The following is a 22488-nucleotide window of genomic DNA, read 5'->3' as shown; positions in this document are numbered from 1 at the left end:
TGTCATGCAGCAGAACCCCGTTTTCCCAACCTGGCATTACACAGCTTTGCATGTGAACCGAACCAAGGGCGCACACAGGTCCAGAAGCCGGCAATTTCTCCTTTGGCCGCTAGATGGCACTGCAGGCTCCCACTTCCCCCTTCTCCTGGTCAGCGCAATGGGGGTTAGTCTCCCCAAAAAGAACGCCCTTCTCTCTTTGAATGTTCCTTGACGTGCACCCTGTGGATTGTCGGGATACGTGTCCAAAAGTTGCAGGGCTTGTTTCATGGTCTCCACAATGACAATCTTTCTTCCTTTTTAGACGTGACGACCTTTTTGGTCAAGATCCTTGATTATTCAGGGACTTATCCTGGAAGACCCAAAGTATTTGGGACATAAGACTTGTCTGGAAGGGCGCACAGTTCTAAAGTATTTTTGGCCATAGCAGGTTACTTCTCCCAAGAATGACGTCAATCCCCCATCAAAAGAAGCCCAAAATGAGCTGTTACCAGATTTGCCCTTTACCCTGGGGTACGCCTATTTGTTAGGGTTACTCTTCTGGTGGGGGGGAGATTCTGCAATTCCTTCAATGTACTGCTTGTGTCACTTGTGTTTTCCTATGGAGCGCTACTGCTTCCTTCTGCAAGTTCCTTCCCAATGGAGCTACCCTGCAGGACTTCGGTTCCCAGGGCTGGGGTCTTCAAGCCCCCATATCTGATGAACACACACACACACACACACACACACACACACACACGAACATAGCATGTCTGAGAGGATTGGGTAATCAGCACTCGCAAGCTGACCCCTTATGTGTCCCTGGACTCAGTTGGCTGGATTGAACAGCAATTTAAAGCTGTTATCCTCATATGTCCTTGGTCTCATGGGGCTGGGCTGAGCAACAGCTTAATCTGCCACCCTCCTATGCCCCAAGTTCAGCACCTCCTTATCCCCACCTTCACACAACAACCATTCTGCTAGTAACCCACTTGATGAGCAAACCCCCGAGGATTTTTGGGGCTGCAGGGATCTTGAGCTTGGGTACAAGGAGTGTTGCTGCAGAGTGAATGGAGAAGCCAAAAACACCCACGGAGGTGGGGGGTAAGGGGGAGAGCAATCAGCTTAACCATGAAAGTTATTTATTTCCAGGTAGTAACCTTTCAAGGGGAGCCAAACAAAGAAAACCGTTCCAAGATTAAATCTAACTTCAATTTGATTACAAAAGTTAGGGCTAGCAAACGATAACTGATCACATAAGGCAGGGTCAGGAGGCTATACCTAGAGAGAGACAGAGGCACAGAAAGAGACAGATGGATCTCAGCACTCCTTGAAGCTGGAATCGATCAGGGTTCCCAGGGGGCCTTGGTAGCTGAGGGACCGGAGCGCTGGAGCCAGGCAGAGCCCCCAGCACAATCAGTCAGGAAAAGATAATGAGGAGGACTTGTGGCACCTTAGAAACTAACCAATTTATCTGAGCATAAGTTTCATGGGCTAAAGCCCACTTCATCAGATGCATGGAGTGGAAAATATAGAAGGAAGATATATATATGTATAGAGAGAATATGAGAAAATGGGGGTTGCCATACCAGCTCTTAACGAGACCAATCAATTAATTGGGCTATTAGCAGCAGGAGAAAAAAACACTTTTGTTGTGATACCTTAATCGATTGGTCTTGTTAAGAGTTAGAATGGCAACCCCCATTTTCTTATGTTCTCTATGTATATATATCTATATATCTTCCTACTTTATTTTCCACTGCATGCATCTGATGAAGTGGGTTTTAGCCCATGAAAGCTTATGCTCAAATAAATTTGTTTGTCTCTGAGGTGCCACAAGTACTCCTCGTTCTTTCTGCTGAAACAAACTAACACGGCTATCACTCTGAAGCCTCACCAAAGGCTCTTATGTAAATTAAGTTGTCATGGCATAAGAGGGAAGATCCTTTCATGGATTGAGAACTGGTTAAAAGACAGGGAACAAAGGGTAGGAATAAATGGTAAATTTCCAGAATGGAGAGCGGTAACCAGTGGTGAGTCCTAGGACCAATCCTATCCAACTTATTCATAAATGATCTGGAGAAAGGGGTAAACAATGAGGTGGCAAAGTTTGCAGGTGATACTAAACTGCTCAAGATAGTTAAGACCAAAGCAGACTGTGAAGAACTTCAAAAAGATCTCACAAAACTAAGTGATTGGGCAACAAAATGGCAAATAAAATGTAATGTGGATAAATGTAAAGTAATGCACATTGAAAAAAATAACCCCAACTATACATACAATATGATGGGGGGCTAATTTAGCTACAACTAATCAGGAGAAAGATCTGGGAGTCATCATGGATAGCTCTCTGAAGACGTCCACGCAGTGTGCAGTGGCAGTCAAAAAAGCAAATGGGATGTTAGGAATCATTAAAAAAGGGATCGAGAATAAGACGGAGAATATCTTATTGCCCTTATATAAATCCATGGTATGCCCACACCTTGAATACTGCATACAGATGTGGACCCCTCATCTCAATAAAGATATACTGGCATTAGAAAAGGTTCAGAAAAGGACAACTAAAATGATTAGGAGTTTGGAATGGATCCCATATGAGGAGAGATTAAAGAGGCTAGGACTTTTTGTCTTGGAAAAGAGGAGACTAAGGGGGGATATGATAGAGCTCTATAAAATCATGAGTGGTGTGGAGAAAGCGAATAAGGAAAAGTTATTTACTTGTTCCCATAATATAAGAACTAGGGGCCACCAAATGAAATTAATGGGCAGCAGGTTTAAAACATAAAAGGAAGTTCTTCACTCAGCGCACAGTCAACCTGTGGAACTCCTTGCCTGATGAGGTTGTGAAGGTTAGGACTATAACAGGGTTTAAAAGAGAACTGGATAAATTCTTGGAGGTTAAGTCCATTAATGGCTATTAGTCAGGTTGGGTAAGGAATGGTGTCCCTGGCCTCTGTTTGTCAGAGGGTGGAGCTGGATGGCAGGAGAGAGATCACTTGATCATTACCTGTTAGGTTCACTCCCTCTGGGGCACCTGGCATTGGCCACTGTCAGTAGACTGGATACTGGGCTGGCTGGACCTTTGGTCTGACCCAATATGGCCATTCTTACATTCTCATGTTCTTGTGTTTTCAAACAACAGGTCTTGGTTTTGTTTTGGTGTTTCTCCTACCTGTCCACATTTTCATCAGCACACTTTGGGAGCTCCCCTTTTTAGGGTGGCTAAAAATCACAACTAAAGTTTTTATTTAAATTATGACATTTAAATATAGGGTTTTTATGAAAATTTAAATCAAATTTCTTATCTACATATTGCTAGTTCTTCTCTTCCATTTCATGGTCTTAAATTGTCAAAGTGGATGTTTTCTACTTGTTTGGTTTTTTTTTAGTTTCCTAAGTGTTAATAAGATTTCGGATTTTATGTCGATATTTTTCTACTAAGAAGTTTCACACTTAAAATGCTCGTCTGTGCTGAAAAAGACAAGCCCAAGGCCTCATTAATATCCCCTAGTATATTAGTGGATATACCCCAGTCGCAGAATTGAAAATCAAGAAGCCTGTGCTCTGTGCCTCCTTGGTCAAGAGCTTTGAGATCTATTAGTGAAAAGTGACGTGGAAGAGCGGGAGGATTTCTGGCCAGGACACTGTACTTCCACAAGTAAAGAGCTGAAATGCTTCAACCATCAGGTTTTGCAGGTTGAAGTCAATAGGTCTTGTGCCCTGAGCATGATTGAAAACCCTTCCCTTAGGTGGCTAAAGGCAGGCGGAAGAGCTTAATTTTGGGCTCCACTTTTTGAAAACTTTGGCCTGTATAAAAAAATTGCTATTGTAAATTACTGAGAGTTTAAATAACTTTTTATTGTTAAAACAAAATTGTTTTACTTTTGAAGTGACAGATTTTATGCCACCACATGACAAGTTCTTAATGAAAATACACGGAGTCCCTGATGCGGCGAATGCTCACTGAACTTCGAACCACGGGGCTGTTTCCGTGAGTAAAGTTCTGTGTCTAAGTGTCTGCAGGACCCGGGAATTCATTTTCAATATTTGGATTTTTGCATATAGCAATTTTATAAATCATGAGACCCAGTGGCTGGGAGGTGTGGGGGCTGCGGGCTCTGGGGTGGGGCTGGGGACGAGGAGTTTGGGGTGCAGACAGGGCAGGATTCATGCAGGGGCTGTAGGGGCTGCAGCCCTGGCCTAAGGGGGACTACGCAAAAAGATCTCCAGGCTGCCAGAAGTGCAGATCTTTTTGTGGGGCCCCCTTAGCCCGGGACCCTGGGCTGCGGCCACTAATGTCCCTGGTCCAGCCCTTCCTAGCGGGGAGCAGGGAGGCAGCTTCGTGCACTGCTGTCCCTCCCCCACCATGCTGGGCTGGAGCTGGAGCTGTGAGTGTCTGCAAGCTCTGCCAGCCCGCTGCCCTCGCCTGCAGGCTCCACCCCCACAGCTCCCATTGGCCGGGAACCGCAGCCAATGGGATCTGTGGGGGCGGTGCCTGCAGGCAAACTCAGGGCAGCGCAATGAGCAACCTTCCCCCCCCGGGGCCGCAGCCAGGGACATCCGTGCTGTGCCGGCAGCTGCAGGGTCACTCAGGGAGGAGCAGCGCAGGGCCAGGGCAGGCAAGGAGCCTGCCTCAACCCCAGTGCGCCGCCAAATGGGAACTGCCCCAGGCAAGCACCCCACACCTCAAGCCCCAGCTCTGAGCCCCCTCCCGCACCCTAACTCCCTCCCAGACCCCCACCCCAACCTCCTGCCCTGAGCCCCCTCCCGCACCCTAACTCCCTCCCAGACCCCACCTCCACCCCAACCTCCTGCCCTGAGCTCCCTCCCACACCCTAACTCCCTCCCAGACCCCCACCCCCACCCCAACCTCCTGCCCTGAGCCCCCTCCTGCAACCTAACTCCCTCCCAGACCCCCACCCCACCCCAACCTCCTGCCCTGAGCCCCCTCCTGCAACCTAACTCCCTCCCGGACCCCACCTCCACCCCAACCTCCTCCCCTGAGCCCCCTCCTGCACCCTAACTCCCTACCAGAGCCCCACCCCCACCCCAACCTCCTGCCCTGAGCCCCCTCCTGCACCCTAACTCCCTCCCAGACCCCACCTCCACCCCAACCTCCTGCCCTGAGCTCCCTCCCACACCCTAACTCCCTCCCAGACCCCCACCCCCACCCCAACCTCCTGCCCTGAGCCCCCTCCTGCAACCTAACTCCCTCCCAGACCCCCACCCCACCCCAACCTCCTGCCCTGAGCCCCCTCCTGCAACCTAACTCCCTCCCAGACCCCACCTCCACCCCAACCTCCTGCCCTGAGCCCCCTCCTGCACCCTAACTCCCTCCCAGACCCCCACCCCAACCTCCTGCCCTGAGTCCCCTCCAGCACCCTAACTCCCTCCCAGACCCCCACCCCAACCTCCTGCCCTGAGCCCCCTCCCGCACCCTAACTCCCTCCCAGACCCCCACCCCAACCTCCTGCCCTGAGCCCCCTCCCGCACCCTAACTCCCTCCCAGACCCCCACCCCAACCTCCTGCCCTGAGCCCCCTCCCGCACCCTAACTCCCTCCCAGACCCCCACCCCCCACCCCAACCTCCTGCCCTGAGTCCCCTCCCACGTTCCAAACCCCTGATCCCCAGCCCTGCCCCAGAGCCCGCACCCCCAGTCAGTCCCCTCACCACCTTCCGCACCCACCCCCCTGCCTCAACCTGCAGCCCCTCCTGCGCTCTGAACCCTGCATTTTTCACCACAGCCTGGAGCCTGGGACCCACAAAATCGAATAGTCCTGGGCCCAAAGAGGCTGTGCGGGGGCTCAGGCCAGAGGACTCCCCCAAGCTTTCTCCCCACCTGCAGCACGGTGCTCCGGGGGGAAGGGGCCTCTCCCTTGCCGGGTGCTGGCAGCAGCGAGCTCCGGGGCCAGGAGAGAGGCCTGTGGCAGCCCTTCATCCCCAGCTGGCTCCCCTCCCATCTACCCCTCTCCACTCCAGGCCCCTGCTGCATGGCCCTTCATCGCTGGTGTGCGAGCGCGCAGCTGAGAGGGAACTTAGACTCCAACCCCCTGCTCGAAGCAGGACCAAGCCCAACTAAATCATCCCAGCCAGGGCTTGGTCAAGCCAGGCCTTAAACACCTCGAAGGAAGGAGATTCCACCACCTCCCGAGGGAACCCATTCCAGTGCTTCACCACCCTCCTAGTGAAATAGTGTTTCCTAATATCCAACCTCGACCTCCGCCACTGCAACTGGAGACCATTGCTCCTTGTTCTGTCATCTGCCACCACTAAAAACAGCCGAGCTCCATCCTCTTCAGGTCGTTGAAGGCTGCTCTCAAATCCCCCCTCACTCTTCTCTTCTGCAGACTAAATAACCCCAGTTCCCTCAGCCTCTCCTCATAAGTCATGTGTTCCAGCCCCCTAATCATTTTCATTGCCCTCTGTTGGACTCCCTCCAATTTGTCCACATCCCTTCTGTAGTGGGGTCCCCAAAACTGGACACAGTACTCCAGGTGTGGCCTCACCAGTGCTGAAGAGAGGGGAAGAATCATTACCCTTGATCTGCTGGCAATGCCCCTACTAATGCAGCCCAATAGGCCGTTAGCCTTCTTGCTGTTAGCCTTCATGTCCAGCTTCTCATCCACTATAACCCCTAGATCCTTTTCTGCAGAACTGCTGCCTAGCCATTCGGTCCCTAGTCTGTAGCAGTGCATTGGATTCTTCCGTCCTAAGTGCAGGACTCTGCACTTGTCCTTGTTGAAACTCATCAGATTTCTTTTGGCCCAATCCTCCAGTTTGTCTATCCAGCATAGGGGTAGGGTCCAACTTTTCATTTCTACTTGATAGCACGTTATTTAATAAAATGGATACATTCAGGAGCAGTAATGGTCTCGATGAGGTTTGAAATGCAATGTCCTGAGCTTGGCCTTGGGATGACGGTTTATTTGTGACTTTCCTGCTGTGAAGGAGGAGGAATAACATGGGTCTGAGTTTCTGAGATTCATTCATCTGCAGAGGAGACAAATGTGAGAATGGGCCTTCTTGGGGTGAGATGGGACCTTCAGGGAAGTCTCTTGATGTGTTTCTTTTAAATTACGGAGTCTAGCAGGGCTCTGCTGTTTATTCCCTACAGGTATCATGCATTCCTAGATCTAGAAGGTTTAGCTCAGTGGTTCTGAACCTGTGGGCCACTTGCAGACAATCAGCACACAGCTGTGGCTCATGTGACATCCTCAGGGCATTCAGATAGTATTTGTGTTGTGTGGATGCAGCCCACATAAGGAGGGGGCTCAGGACTGGGGCAGAGGGTTGGAGTGTTGGGGGAGAGGGCTCCAGCTGGGGGTGTGGGCTCTGGGGTAGGGTTGGGGCTGAGGGGTTTGGGGTACAGGAGGGGTCTCAGGACTGGGGCAGAGGGTTGGGGTACGGGGAGTGAGGGCTCCTGCTCGGGGTGCAGGCTCTGGGGTGGAGCCAGGGATGAGGGGTACAGGCTGCAGCAGGGAGTGAGGAGTCCCCCCAGCCCTCTCTCTGTGCAGCAGCCCGGGGCCAAGGGAGAGGCACCTCTCCCCGCCTACACGGCCTTGATAGCCTGCTGCACAGCCACGCGGCTTAGAGGGAACTTAGGTAGCTGCCAGGCAGCATGAAGGAAACACCACTGAGTGGTGCGATCCCCACAGTCATTGATACAAACAGGCTGCTCCACGTGTCAGGGCAGTCACACAGCCAGACAGCTTTGAACGGGTTGGGAGACACCCCCAGTGATGCCCTGGATGTATGGCTGGAGGAGGAGGAGGAAATTGGGAAGTTACCTCTGCATGACATTTTCCTGGAGTGGCTTCCCTGGGTGGAGTGCCACGTCTGGGCTTGGCCGACTAGCATGGGCTGGTGGGGCAGGAGAGTGCTGCAGAGCTGGGAGGAACGGCTGTGGGAACCGAATGTGGGGAGGTTGAAGTGTAGGTTCCTGGAAACCCGTGCAGCGCTCAGCCCAGAGCTGCAGGGGTGGAGCCCTGACACGAGAGTTCCCCTCGGCACCAAGAAGCATGTTACACAGCCCTTCAGGCCAGCCCTTGATGCGATTGCACCACACAGGGTGTGACAAGGGGTCTCTCTGTCCCAGAATCTTTCTACCCCAAATGTCTTCCCATTATCCACCCCTTCAGCTCCCACGAGAGGTCAGCTGTGTGTGTGAGCCCAAGAGGTACAATAGCACATGTATACCGGTGCCTTGCCTGGGAGCCCCTCCGTCACTGTCCCGAGGAGTTGGCTGGGAGTCTGCTTTCCTCCAAATGTTCAGTCACATAGTTCACGCTCTGATGTTGAGCTACAGGTTGCCTGTCAGCCCCAGAGGCACAAGGAGGTGGCATTCCCTCTGGCTGGGCTCTCACCGAGTTAACCCGTTGAGCATTTCGCCCACTTATGCCCTGGTTTTCTGCAGACATTACAGGTCAGGTCTCTGAGAGCCCTTGGATGAGGTCTCCCCGCATCAGCCGCTCCCCCCACTGTGGGTTTATCTGAGTCCCACTTCTGGGGTGCCCCCATCGGTTCCCTGTCCCCAGTCCCCTTTGAGTCTCTCTTGATACCCAGAGTGACTGTCCACAAACTCTTCTGCCAACCCGCCTGCACAACGCAGAGCCTGAGGCTTCTTGTCCACTAACCATCTTTTAAGCTAGTGGGGACAGAGCTCATAGAGTTGTTCCAAACCAGCCCGATTATACAAATCCTCCAGTGTAGTGACACCTGCACCCTTACCTCATTTGTGGAGATACTCTCCCCTCAGAATGGTGGCTTCTATATATGTCACACCCAGGGTCTTCTGCACACCCCAAGACCTTTTCCTATAACCCCAGGTGCCAAGTCATACTTAATCAGTAAAGCCTTTTTGAACCGTTCATAGCCCCACCACTATCAACTCCATCCATTCGGCTGTATGCCGCTGTACCTTTAGGGCCAAGGAAGAGAGTGAGACTGCAGAGTTGTCTGCAAGATCAACCTGGTTCAAATCACATGCCTTCTCAAAGGCTATGAGGTAGGCATCCATATCCCCCCTCCTTATCTGGAGCAACCATTTAGGATCTAGGCTCCCTGTGGACTTGGCATCCCAGGGTCTTTCCCCACTTTCCCCTCTGTGGGTCCTCTTGCCCCTCCACTTCTCTAGCTGTAGTTCATGCTTTTCCTGCTTCTCCTCATGCTCTGCCAGCTCCTTCGCCTTCAGCTGCAGCTCCCACCTCTTCTAATCTATCAAAGGGGACCTGAATCATGAGGGCACCTTGCTGGATGGGGAACTGGCTCTTGGGGGCATCCTGCTGCCGCCTCTGTTGCTCTCAAGCCTCACTGGAAAACCCATCTGGGTCTGGAACCTGTTTCTTGGTCCTTTCATCTGTCTCCAGAAGGCTTAGCCCTCTCCCTGGACAGGGTTTGTCATTCTCTTCCTAGGGAGGTGGCCTAACCAGCGCCAAACGAGGGCCTAGGTTATATGCCATTTTCTTGTTGTTTCCTTTGACTACCCTTATTTTACTGCTGCAAGTCACTTATTGCAAAATACTACTGGTGCATTCAGCATCCCACCTCTGCAACCAACTGTCATGGATCCACGGGATCAGTTCTCCACCCCCAGCTTTGGAACGGGCTCTAGGAGGAACCCCGTCAGTCTACCAGACCCTCCAGGGGGCCCACTTGTCCTGCAGGATAAGCAACACTGCTTCACTGCCTCCTTCGATAGGACCTTTAGCACTGCTGGGTCACAGCGGGATTTCTGTTCAGCAAGTCCTACTGTGATAGACTACGTCCTGGTAGAGACTTGTCGCTCCTCAGGGATTAATGCACCTCAGCAAGCATTTGCAGTGACACTCCCATCATGTTGTCAAAACAGTCGGGTCTATTAATCAACTGGACTCAGCATAGGCCGTCCTTAGGTTGGCACAGAGAACTGAAGGTTAAAGCACAGTTCAAGTCCATTCTGGCTAGCCCAGAGCCCAGCCAAGTTGTAGTGAACCCCATTGCTCAAGCTCTGTCTGTCTCTCAGACTGACCTTCTTGGTCAGACTCCAGGGGAAAGCCCGACTCCTTCCAGCAACGAGCTTTGATCCCCCACCTCACACCTTTCCCATCTTTGTTCTCGAGCTGGGGGATGTTGCTCAGCTTCCCTGTTGTGAAGTGGGGAAATCCATCTCCTCTGGGTCATTGGTTGCTAGGCAACAATGTCTTGGTGATGGGCTTTGCCATTGTCTTCACACTGGGGCTTGCCTCAGCCAGTCTTTTCCCAATGACCCATTTAGTCTCAGCTAGGTAACATTCACACCCATGTCTCTTAGCCTGCCCTGAGCGCAAACAGTCCTCTGTCTCCCACCGGCATCAATGCAACAGTACAGAACATTCCCGCTGCGGGATACAGCACAGTATTCTTGTCAGCAAGTTAAGGAAGTATGGGCTGGATGAATGCACTATAAGGTGGGTAGAAAGCTGGCTAGATTGTCGGGCTCAACGGGTAGTGATCAATGGCTCCATGTCTAGTTGGCAGCCGGTGTCAAGTGGTGTGCCCCAGGGGTCGGTCCTGGGGCCGGTTTTGTTCAATATCTTCATAAATGATCTGGAGGATGGTGTGGATTGCACTCTCAGCAAATTTGCGGATGATACTAAACTGGGAGGAAAGGTAGATACGCTGGAGGGGAGGGATAGGATACAGAAGGACCTAGACAAATTGGAGGATTGGGCCAAAAGAAATCTGATGAGGTTCAATAAGGATAAGTGCAGGGTCCTGCACTTAGGATGGAAGAATCCAATGCACCGCTACAGACTAGGGACCGAATGGCTAGGCAGCAGTTCTGCAGAAAAGGACCTAGGGGTGACAGTGGACGAGAAGCTGGATATGAGTCAACAGTGTGCCCTTGTTGCCAAGAAGGCCAATGGCATTTTGGGATGTATAAGTAGGGGCATAGCGAGCAGATCGAGGGACGTGATCGTTCCCCTCTATTCGACACTGGTGAGGCCTCATCTGGAGTACTGTGTCCAGTTTTGGGCCCCACACTACAAGAAGGATGTGGATAAATTGGAGAGAGTCCAGCGAAGGGCAACAAAAATGATTAGGGGTCTAGAGCACATGACTTATGAAGAGAGGCTGAGGGAGCTGGGATTGTTTAGTCTGCAGAAGAGAAGAATGAGGGGGGATTTGATAGCTGCTTTCAACTACCTGAAAGGGGGTTCCAAAGAGGATGGCTCTAGACTGTTCTCAATGGTAGCAGATGACAGAACAAGGAGTAATGGTCTCAAGTTGCAATGGGGGAGGTTTAGATTGGATATTAGGAAAAACTTTTTCACTAAGAGGGTGGTGAAACACTGGAATGCGTTACCTAGGGAGGTGGTAGAATCTCCTTCCTTAGAGGTTTTTAAGGTCAGGCTTGACAAAGCCCTGGCTGGGATGATTTAACTGGGAATTGGTCCTGCTTCGAGCAGGGGGTTGGACTAGATGACCTTCTGGGGTCCCTTCCAACCCTGATATTCTATGATTCTATGATTCTATGATTCTCTGGTCAGACTGAGCGCGCCGGGGGCAGGGACCTGTCTGTGCTCTTTGTCTGTAGAGCTCCTAGCACCGCAGGGCCCCGATCCTGACTGGGGCCTCTAGGCACTGCTGTGCTGTAAACAAATAGTACCAGTAATGGACTGATAATAACATGCAATGGCTTGACCAAAGCTGTCCAACCTTTACCGAGACCCTTTCCACAGCATTCACTGTGGGGAGGAATACAAGGGTGGGAATTACACACACACGCGCACACACACACACACACACACATCGTCCAGAGTTTGTCCAGCTGTACTTGGAGATGGGTTGGAGTGGCTGCACTGGACTGGTGCCCAGGAGAGGCTGCACAGTCCTGGGGGTAGGGGCTGCTTGTGGCCAGGTGGTATTAGAGCACATGGCCATGGTAAAGGGGCAGATCTGGGAGGGAACCTGTCATGGATACAGGGTTACCTGCACCTCTGGCCCCTCTCTGAGCTCTCTGAGTGAACCCTTCCAGTGTCCGGGCTTGTAATGGCACGGTAAACTGTACTATACAGTTCAGCCACTAGGTGGTGCTGTGTGTAACAGACCTTATATAAGCTAACCTCCGCCATGCCGGGCAGAGCATGAAAGGATCTTGTGGCAGGCGCATCTGTGGTGTCTCTCTGAGCCGGAGGCTCTGTAGCCAGGCCAGCTCTAGTACTGGAGCCTGCAGCCCTGGAACCTGCCATCTCCCAGGGGTACATGACAGGCCTTGTACCTGTGTTTCCATGTGTATATATATCTGCCCACTTGAAGTTTCCACTTCATGCATCTGATGAAGTGGGTTCCAGCCCATGAAAGCTTATGTCCAAATAAATTTGTTAGTCTTTAAGGCACCACAGGATTCCTCATTGTTTTTGCTGAAACAGACTAACATGGCTATCCCTCTCAAACACGTTTAATAGTGAGGGTAATTAACTATTGGAATCATTTACCCAGGTTCGTGGTGGATTTTCCATCACTGACAATTTTTAAATCAAGAGTAGATGATTTTTTAAAAAAAATCTGCTCTAGTTCGAGCAGGAATTATTGTGGGGCAGGTCCCTGGCCTGTGTTACACAGGAGTCCAGACAAGCTGATCACAACAGTCCCTTCTGGCCTTGGAATCTGTGAACCTGTGAAAACAATGATCAAATCCAGGTCACAACTGAGACTGACTCCATAAGTCAGTGGGTTAACAATGATGTTGGTTTGGGTCATCAGCTCCTTAAATCATCCAGTTAATGGAGGAGATGATCAGATCCTGCGGCTAACATAAGAAAGCACTGCTTTCCTTTCATCCTGCAGCAGGAGATGGGAGAAGGCGGCTGTTTTGATTTAAGGAAATCCTGTTTAGACACCAGAGACACTGGAACCGAGGTGGGTGGGGGTGGCGAAGGCTAGCGCCCCCTCAAGGGCAGTATTATGAGGCTGGGGAAGTATTATGAGACTGATCTAGTTTTTGCCCCCATGCTTTGTTCCGCTCAGGCTGGGTGGGGCTCCATGGCTTTGGCATGTAAGAATCTAGTCTCCTGTGGGCTGCAATAGTTTGGTTTAATCTTCGATGTTGGGCTTGATGTGAGTGTGCTGGGTGTGTTGGTGGCCTGTGATATAGAGGAGGTCTGACTGGATATCTCATGGTCCCTTCTGGCCTAAAACTCTAAATTTAGCTGGTATAGGACATACCTGTCATTTTGGGTTTAGGTTAAGCCTTCCTGGATGCTGTGAACCCTATGATCAACACTCATCCAGAGAACCGGAGCTCCCTCCATTCCTCTGACTCCATTTCTTTCACCAATAATGTCACAGAACATGGTTACTGGTTAGGAATCTGCTTTCTTGGAGCCTTTTATCCAGTTTGGACAATGTGATGTTTTGGGACAGGGTTTGACACATGTTCTTACCCCTTCCACTCATCAATGATGATCAGTTGATAAATTACAGTACTAAGAATCAGGAAACATTCATTGATTATGTGCAATTACAGGTGTTAATTAGAGCTGAACAAAAGTTTTCATTCAATAAATATCTTGAGGAAATTTGGCCGGTTTACAAAAAGAGATTTTTTTGTGAAAACATTTGGATTTTCTTGAGGGTTTTTTTTTTTTTTTGCATTATTACAAAATTTTCAACTTAAACCTTTTATTTGGCTGGAGGGTCCTATGATGTATTGTTTATTGGGATCTGTTCTATTCTGTGTAGCTTCTTACACCACACTCATCACCATAATATCAGGATTTCTTCTGCTTTGCCAATTTTGAGCCCTCAGCTTAGTCAAATGGTAGGATTTTCAAAACTGAAAATATTCATTCTGGAAAATTCCAAGTTTTGAGAAGAATAAAAAAATAATGGAAAATATCTAAAAATGAAAAATTAGTCCATTTCGGAAAACAACAGAACAAAAAACATCTTTGACCAGTGAGAGGTGCTATCCCCACAATGCCATATCTCAGGGACACAGCGTGATTGGTGAGTAGACCCAGAAGAAAGGGTGGAGCTGCCCAGTGAAAGAGGTGGTGAAAGTGTAGATTGGGGCCTCCATACCAAGATGATAAAATGACACCAGGCCCCGCTCATAGTCCAGATACACTCCGATCTTCCCAGGGCTCCCAGTCAGGGACAGGAGGGTCTCTGGGGAGGTGCAAGCCCGGTAATGGCTCCCAAACTGATCCATGGCCCAGATCCTCTCCTCAGGAGAAAAGCTGATCCAGCCCTTCCTCCTGACAGATTCTTTGGCCACCCCCACAGCCCAGGCCCTACCACCTCCGACCGCTACCTCCCAGTATTCAGAGTAGCAGCCGTGTTAGTCTGTATTCGCAAAAAGAAAAGGAGTACTTGTGGCACCTTAGACTCTAACCAATTTATTTGAGCATAAGCTTTCGTGAGCTACAGCTCACTTCATCGGACACTCCCAGTAGTGTCCCCCGAGGCAAACCCTTCCGAGCCCAGCACGCAGGTTTCACTGTCAAATCTCTCAGGGTTGTCAGGCACGTCCTGCTGCAGGCCCCTCCATTTCACAGATCGCCGATTCTCAGAGACCTTGAGGCTGGGATGAGCCGTGTGCGGATCCAGACTCACCATTGCTGCAGAGATGGGGCAGAGCATCAGGAGCAGAGCCCAGCCCATCTGCATAGGTGCTGACTCCGTGGGTGCTACAGGGCTGGAGCACACACGGGGAAAAATTAGTGGGTGCTCTGCACCCACCGGCAGCCAAGGAACGAGCTCAGGTGTTACACACACGGACATCATTTCAACCATTAAAAGAACTCAGTAGTCACCTACCACAAAATCTGTGCTGTGGGGCCGCTACCACGTCTCCACAGCTAAGACAGCAACTGAGTTTCCAATCTACACCTGAGTTGGGAGCCCTCTATTCTAATACCCACAAAGTCGTATCAGACTCAAATTTGGTAGATTTGGTCCAGGTCTGAGGTAGAATTTTTCTACCATATTTGAACTGAATTGGCCAAAGGGCTACTGATTGACAACTCCGTAAAAACAGAGATTTCACCAGAGTCCAAAAAGCATTAAGACAATTACCCGCAGCCAGTTAAGGTAATTTACACAGTTTCCTAGAACCCTTCTAGTTCATGAAGTTAATTAATAACAACACAACACATGAGAATTCACCATATGTGTCCAGTAAAACCCCAACTCTGAACCATAATTACCAACTGCTGCGAGCACCCACCCCCCTGAATAGACAGCAGGTAAGTTCCCGGCCTTAGGAGCACACTGAGTTATTGCAGTTACACTGGAGAGCTCGGGACTCCATACTTAAGTGTGAGCATTTGTTTTATGCAAGTAAATTGGGGACGAATCTGGCATTTTCATTGACCATACTGCTCTTTCCCTGTGACTTCTGGCATGTGCGCATTTGCTGGGCAGCAGAGTGGTGCAGGGGGTCTGACATTAAAATACCAGCTTCACTTACCTGCATTTTTGCTGACTTTACTCCAGCCTGAAATCAAACACACCAAGAGGTGAGCACTCCCCGGAGCACGGACTGCCGGCATAAAACACAATGTCATATGGGGTGGGGGAAAGGGGACACATGGCACTTACCAAGTTCAGCCAGGGATTTCTCTGCAAACAGAGAGACATGGGTATGCAGTCAGTTCTACAACAGCTCCTGGGTTAGGGAATGTGCCTTTAAAGGACCACTTTGCCCTCTCCACTGTGCTCTCTGCTGCCCTCTTTCCGCCCAGGTCTCCTGGCCTGAGCTCCATCCTCATAGAGCTCTTGGTGGCTTTGGGCACTGTCGATTACACCCCCCTTCTTGGCATCTGACCCTCGCTGGGCTCCTATCGCCCTGCCCTATCTGGGCTCACCTGTGGTGTACTGTCCACACTCCCCAGGTGCCGGCAGCTTGGTGAGGGGCTAGGCCCTGATAACATGGAAGTGAGGGTTTAATGAGCTAACCCTTGGCCCTGGACACTGGATCTCAGCTCATGGGCCCAGCAACATTAGCTGGCTCCTTCTCACTGAGTTTGTGCCTCAAAGTGTCAGAGAGTGCTAGGAGACTTTGGGACTGCGCTGAGCCCCTGTTTCCAGGGCATCAGAATCCCCACCCCCACCCCTCCATTCCTTTAAATTCAGTAGCAAAAAGGTACATGGGCCCAGGCAGACCCACCAGTTTTGGATATGGACATTCCCCTGTGTGCAGATTTTAAAGGAAGGGGCTGAAATCAGGCTTATGATGGAAACTGAGCAGCAACCTTATCTATGGAGCAGTTACCCCACTCTATGATTAGTCAGAGCTCCCCGTCCGTTTGATTCCCAGAGCCTCTCCTAACAGATAGTGCAGAGACAAAAGCCAAAGTCTGTCTGACTATGTACAGTGAGAGAAACTTGTTCAAGCCTCCGGAGAGCCCAGACATTTACCTCTCTTGTTCTCCAGCTCAGCGCGCAGAATCTCTGGAAGAGAAAAGGAAGAAAGAGGCGAGGTTTCATCTTGTTGCATTAACTGGGTTATTCCTACTGTTATTTCAGGGAACTTGTCCCAGGAACTTACCTCTCTCTTTCTCCACTTTCAATCACAGGTTTTCTAAAGAAAGAAGAGTGAAAGAGGTGAGATTCTGGGGGGCAATGGTCCCCTCTCATACTAGCAAAGAGCTGCCATTTTACAGAAAATTATAGATTCACAGAGTTCAGAGCCAGAAGGGTTGTAGTCTGACCTCCTGTACATCAGAGACCTTAGACCCTCACTCAGTCACCGCTGTACCAGGCCTAAGGTTACAGTTTAGTCACGGGTATTTTTAGAGAAAGTTGTGGACAGGTCATGGGCAATAAACAAAAAAATTCACCACCTGTGACCAGTTCATGATTTATGCCATAAGTACCCCTAAGTAAATCTTAGCGGGGCTGCTGCTGGAGGGGGAGCAGGGCCAGTGGCACCAGCTGCCAGGGGCCACTGAGCAGCAGCTGCTTCAGCCGCCCGAGGGACCACTGCTCAGGCGGTCTCTGGGGCCAGCCCCACCAGCTGCTGGTCAGGTGGTCCCCGGGGCCAGCTGCCCTGGGCCACTCCAGCAGTGGCTGGCAGTCAGTGCAGCTGGTTGTGGGGCTGTCTGAACAACTGGCTAACCTCATTTGAAAAAAGAGGTTGAAAAACTGGAAAGGATGCAGAAAAGAGCCACAAAAATTATTTGAGGGCTGGAAAAAATGCCTGACAATGAGAGACTGACTTATAGTAATGGGATTATTCACACACGTAAAGTTAAGCCTGTATCTAGCTGAACTGGGGCCCTGAGCTCTCTGGGCCTCAGTTCCCTGAGTGTAAAATAGGATAAGAAAGGGTTTCTCGCCTTGTGCAGTAACTGCAGTTCTTCGAGGTGTGTGTTACTCCATGCTCTGTGTATTCACAGGCCTGCGCCTCACATCGGAGATTTTAGGTAGCCGTTTCTGTTCGGCCCACACATACGCTCTCCCCATCTCGTGCTCCTCATTAGGTCAATATAGTGCTGTGCAGACAAACTGCCCCCAGTTCCTTCTCTACCACAGAGCTCATAGGTAAGAGCTCCAAAGCAGAGGGGAAGGAGGGCAAGTAGTGGAGCACCCATAGGGACACATCTCAGAGAGCCACAGTTATGGCACCAGGTGAGTAACCCTTTCTCCTTCTTTCAGCGGTGTCTCTATGGGTGTCTCGGCGACTCTGCAGCAGTACCCGTAACGGAGGGGTGGGGTTCAGAGTCGAGTCTAGTCCTGAGTATCAGACACTGGAATAAAATATAGCAGAGGATGCAGGGGTGCCGGAACTGTTGGGATCAAGGGGTCAGGCCCTCCCCCCACTTTTTGCCAGCTGTAAAAGCAAGTGACGGTGGGGAGAGGAGTGAGCAGCAGGTGGGGTTTTGGGGGGAAGAGGGAGTGATGCTGAGGTTTTGGGGGAAGGGTTGGTGCAAGGTCAGGGGCTTGGGGAGAAGAGGTAGTGTGAGGTCAGGGCCTTGGGGGCAATGGGTGGCGTGAGCACAGGGAGAAAGGGGCGGGGCCTCAGGCGGGGCATGGCATGTGGGGTGCAGCCACAGTTCAGGTGCTTGTGGGCCCCTCACACACTTTTAAGGTGCTTCTGCTGAGATGTGGGTGACTGCATGATGTTCAGCAAATGTGTGAGCAGATGTCCACGTTTCTCCTCTGCACATGTCTGTGATTGGAACATTGTTGAGTAAGGCTAAGTAAGTGGCGAGAGATCTCCTGGAGTGAGTTTGAACCGTACAGGAAGGTGGAATGCCATAATTGTGATAGCAATGTGTAATGCAGTCTGATATCCATCTCGAGAGTCTCTGTTTAGCGATTGAGGCTCCCTTAGATCTGTCTGCAATGGAGAGAAGTAGTCTGCGAGATTTCCTGAAGGGCTTAATCCTCACCAAATAAAAGGACTCTCCTGATATTGAGAGTGTGTAGTATCACCTCCCTTTTATCCTGGTGTGGTTTTGGAAAGAAAGTGGGGAGATGGATAAACCGGTTTATGTGGAAGTGTGAAGATATTTTCAGTAGGAATGTGGGGTACAGTCATAATGTAACCTTATCTTCTAAAACAACTGTAAACAGGGGGTATACCAATAGAGCCCTTATCTCTCCCACTCTCCGTGCACACATAATGGCCACTAGGATTGTAGTTTCCATAGAGAGGTGTAGAAGAGAGCAGGAGGCCATGGGTTCGAAGGGAAGTCTTGTAAGAAACCGAAGGACGTGGTTGAGGTCTCATGACAGTGTAGAACATCTGATTGTGAAGACTGCAAAGAGCTACAAAAGGATCTCACAAAACTAGATTACTGGGCAACAAAATGGCAGATTAAATTTTGATAAATGTTGATAAATGAAAAAAAGTAATGCACATTGGAAAACATAATCCTAACTATACATGTACAATGATGGGGTCTAAATTAGCTGTTGCCACTCAAGAAAGAGATCTTGGAGTCATTGTGGATAGTTTTCTGAAATCATCCACTCAGTGTGCAGCGGCAGTCAAAAAAGCAAACAGAATGTTGGGAATCATCAAGAAAGGGATCGATAATATGACAGAAAATATCATATCGCCTCTATATAAATCCATGGTTCACCCACACCTTGAATACTGTGTGCAGATGTGGTCACCCCACCTCAAAAAGGACACATTGGAATTGGAAAAGGTTCAGAAAAGGGCAACAAAAATGATTAGGGGTATAGAACGGCTTCCGTATGAGGAGAGATTAATAAGACTGGGACTTTTCAGCTTGGAAAAGAGGCGACTAAGGGGGGGATATGATAGAGGGCTATGAAATCATGAGTGGTACAGAGAAAGCAAATAAGGAAGTGTTATTTACTCCTTCTCATAATACAAGAACAAGGGGCCACCAAATGAAATTAATAGGTAGCGGGTTTAAAACAAACCCAAGAAAGTATTTTTTCATGCAACGCACTGTCAACCTCTGGCACTCCTTACCAGAGGGTGTTGTGAAGGCCAAGACTACAACGGGGTTCAAAAGGGAGCTAGATAGATTCATGGTGGCTAGGTCCATCAATAGCTATTAGCCAGGATGGGCAGGAATGGTGTCCCAAGCCTCTGTTTGCCAGAAGCTGGGATAGGGTGACAGGGCATGGATCACTTGAGGATAACCTGTCTGTTCATTCCCTTTGGGGCACCTGCCATTGGCCACTGTCGGAAGGCAGGATACTGGGCTAGATGGACCTTTGGTCTGACCCCGTCTGGCCGTTCTTATGCTCTTATGTTCACACCAACATCTCAGCAGCTCACCTCTTGGGCACACAGAACACTCCTGTGGACACTCTCAGCAGGAACTTTTCCCAGGATCACAAATGAGAAATAGACCTTTCCATTCTCCACAGCATATTTCTACGTTGGGGAGTCCCAAAGATAGACTTATTCCCCACAGCCAGAAACAAGAAGTGCTCCCAGTTCTGCTTCGGAGCTGTCCTGGGTCATCACTCTCTTGGAGATGCCTTTCTCCTACATTGGAACACAGGTCTCCTCTATGCCTTTCCTCCAATTCCTCTAATGTCAAAGGTCTTGCTTGAGGAAAGAAAAGAAAGGGCCAGAGTTACACTTACAGACCCCTTGTGGCCATGACAAACGTGATTCCCATGCCGTACTCAACTGGCGATTTGCGTGCCAATCACTCACCAGCTGTTCCTCATCTCCCCTCTCAGGATACTGGCAAGGTCCATCACCCCAATCGACAGGTTCTCCAACTCAATGCTTCCAACGCTTAGAAATGACCTGCTCTGAGTATGTAAAGACCATGTCTACTCAATAGTGGGAGAGATTCCAGCTCTGGTGTGACTGGAAACATGTTACCCCTACATCCTCTCCACTACCACTTGTGGTAGATTGCATCCTAGAATTGAAAATGTCAGGGTTATCGCTACGCTCCCTGGAAGTGCATCTCACTGCCATCACCCCCTTCCATCGTAAGACGACAACAAGATGATGTCTCAGGGCATGAGTAAACCTTGCCACAAATAAGAACATAAGAAAGGCCAGACTCGGTCAGACCAAAGGTCCATCAAGCCCAGTATCCTGTCCTCTGACAGTGGCCAACGGCAGGTGCCCCAAAGACCTCTATCATATCCCCCCTTAGTCACCTCTTTTCCAAGCTGCAAAGTTCCAGCCTGATTAATCTCTCCTCATACGGAAGCCGTTCTATGGGGTGGGGTTCCTGGACTTCAGGAAAGCAGACTTCGACTCCCTCAGGGAACGGATGGCCAGGATCCCCTGGGGGACTATCATGAAGGGGAAGGGAGTCCAGGAGAGCTGGCTGTATTTCAAGGAATCCCTGTTGAGGTTACAGGGACAAACGATCCCGATGAGTCGAAAGAATAGTAAACATGGCAAGCGACCAGCTTGGCTTAATGGTGAAATCCTAGCGGATCTTAAACATAAAAAAGAAGCTTACAAGAAGTGGAAGGTTGGAGATATGACCAGGGAAGAGTATAAAAATATTGCTCGGGCATGTAGGAAAGATATCAGGAGGGCCAAATCGCACCTGGAGCTGCAGCTAGCAAGAGATGTCAAGAGTAACAAGAAGGGTTTCTTCAGGTATGTTGGCAACAAGAAGAAAGCCAAGGAAAGTGTGGGCCCCTTACTGAATGAGGGAGGCAACCTAGTGACAGAGGATGTGGAAAAAGCTAATGTACTCAATGCTTTTTTTGCCTCTGTTTTCACTAACAAGGTCAGCTCCCAGACTGCTGCACTGGGCATCACAGAATGGGGAAGAGATGGCCAGCCCTCTGTGGAGATAGAGGTGGTTAGGGACTATTTAGAAAAGCTGGACGTGCACAAGTCCATGGGGCCGGACGAGTTACATCCGAGAGTGCTGAAGGAATTGGCGGCTGTGATTGCAGAGCCCTTGGCCATTATCTTTGAAAACTCGTGGCGAACGGGAGAAGTCCCGGATGACTGGAAAAAGGCTAATGTAGTGCCAATCTTTAAAAAAGGGAAGAAGGAGGATCCTGGGAACTACAGGCCAGTCAGCCTCACCTCAGTCCCTGGAAAAATCATGGAGCAGGTCCTCAAAGAATCAATCCTGAAGCACTTACATGAGAGGAAAGTGATCAGGAACAGTCAGCATGGATTCACCAAGGGAAGGTCATGCCTGACTAATCTAATCGCCTTTTATGATGAGATTACTGGTTCTGTGGATGAAGGGAAAGCAGTGGATGTATTGTTTCTTGACTTTAGCAAAGCTTTTGACACGGTCTCCCACAGTATTCTTGTCAGCAAGTTAAGGAAGTATGGGCTAGATGAATGCACTATAAGGTGGGTAGAAAGCTGGCTAGATTGTCGGGCTCAACGGGTAGTGATCAATGGCTCCATGTCTAGTTGGCAGCCGGTGTCAAGTGGAGTGCCCCAGGGGTCGGTCCTGGGGCCGGTTTTGTTCAATATCTTCATAAATGATCTGGAGGATGGTGTGGATTGCACTCTCAGCAAATTTGCAGATGATACTAAACTGGGAGGAGTGGTAGATACGCTGGAGGGGAGGGATAGGATACAGAAGGACCTAGACAAATTGGAGGATTGGGCCAAAAGAAATCTGATGAGGTTCAATAAGGATAAGTGCAGGGTCCTGCACTTAGGATGGAAGAATCCAATGCACCGCTACAGACTAGGGACCGAATGGCTAGGCAGCAGTTCTGCGGAAAAGGACCTAGGGGTGACAGTGGACGAGAAGCTGGATATGAGTCAACAGTGTGCCCTTGTTGCCAAGAAGGCCAATGGCATTTTGGGATGTATAAGTAGGGGCATAGCGAGCAGATCGAGGGATGTGATCGTTCCCCTCTATTCGACACTGGTGAGGCCTCATCTGGAGTACTGTGTCCAGTTTTGGGCCCCACACTACAAGAAGGATGTGGATAAATTGGAGAGAGTCCAGCGAAGGGCAACAAAAATGATTAGGGGTCTAGAGCACATGACTTATGAGGAGAGGCTGAGGGAGCTGGGATTGTTTAGTCTGCAGAAGAGAAGAATGAGGGGGGATTTGATAGCTGCTTTCAACTACCTGAAAGGGGGTTCCAAAGAG

This window comes from Natator depressus, chromosome 27 (genome assembly GCF_965152275.1).
Source record: "Natator depressus isolate rNatDep1 chromosome 27, rNatDep2.hap1, whole genome shotgun sequence".
In the NCBI taxonomy this organism is placed as follows: Eukaryota; Metazoa; Chordata; order Testudines; family Cheloniidae; genus Natator; species Natator depressus.
This window is presented reverse-complemented; position numbering follows the sequence as displayed.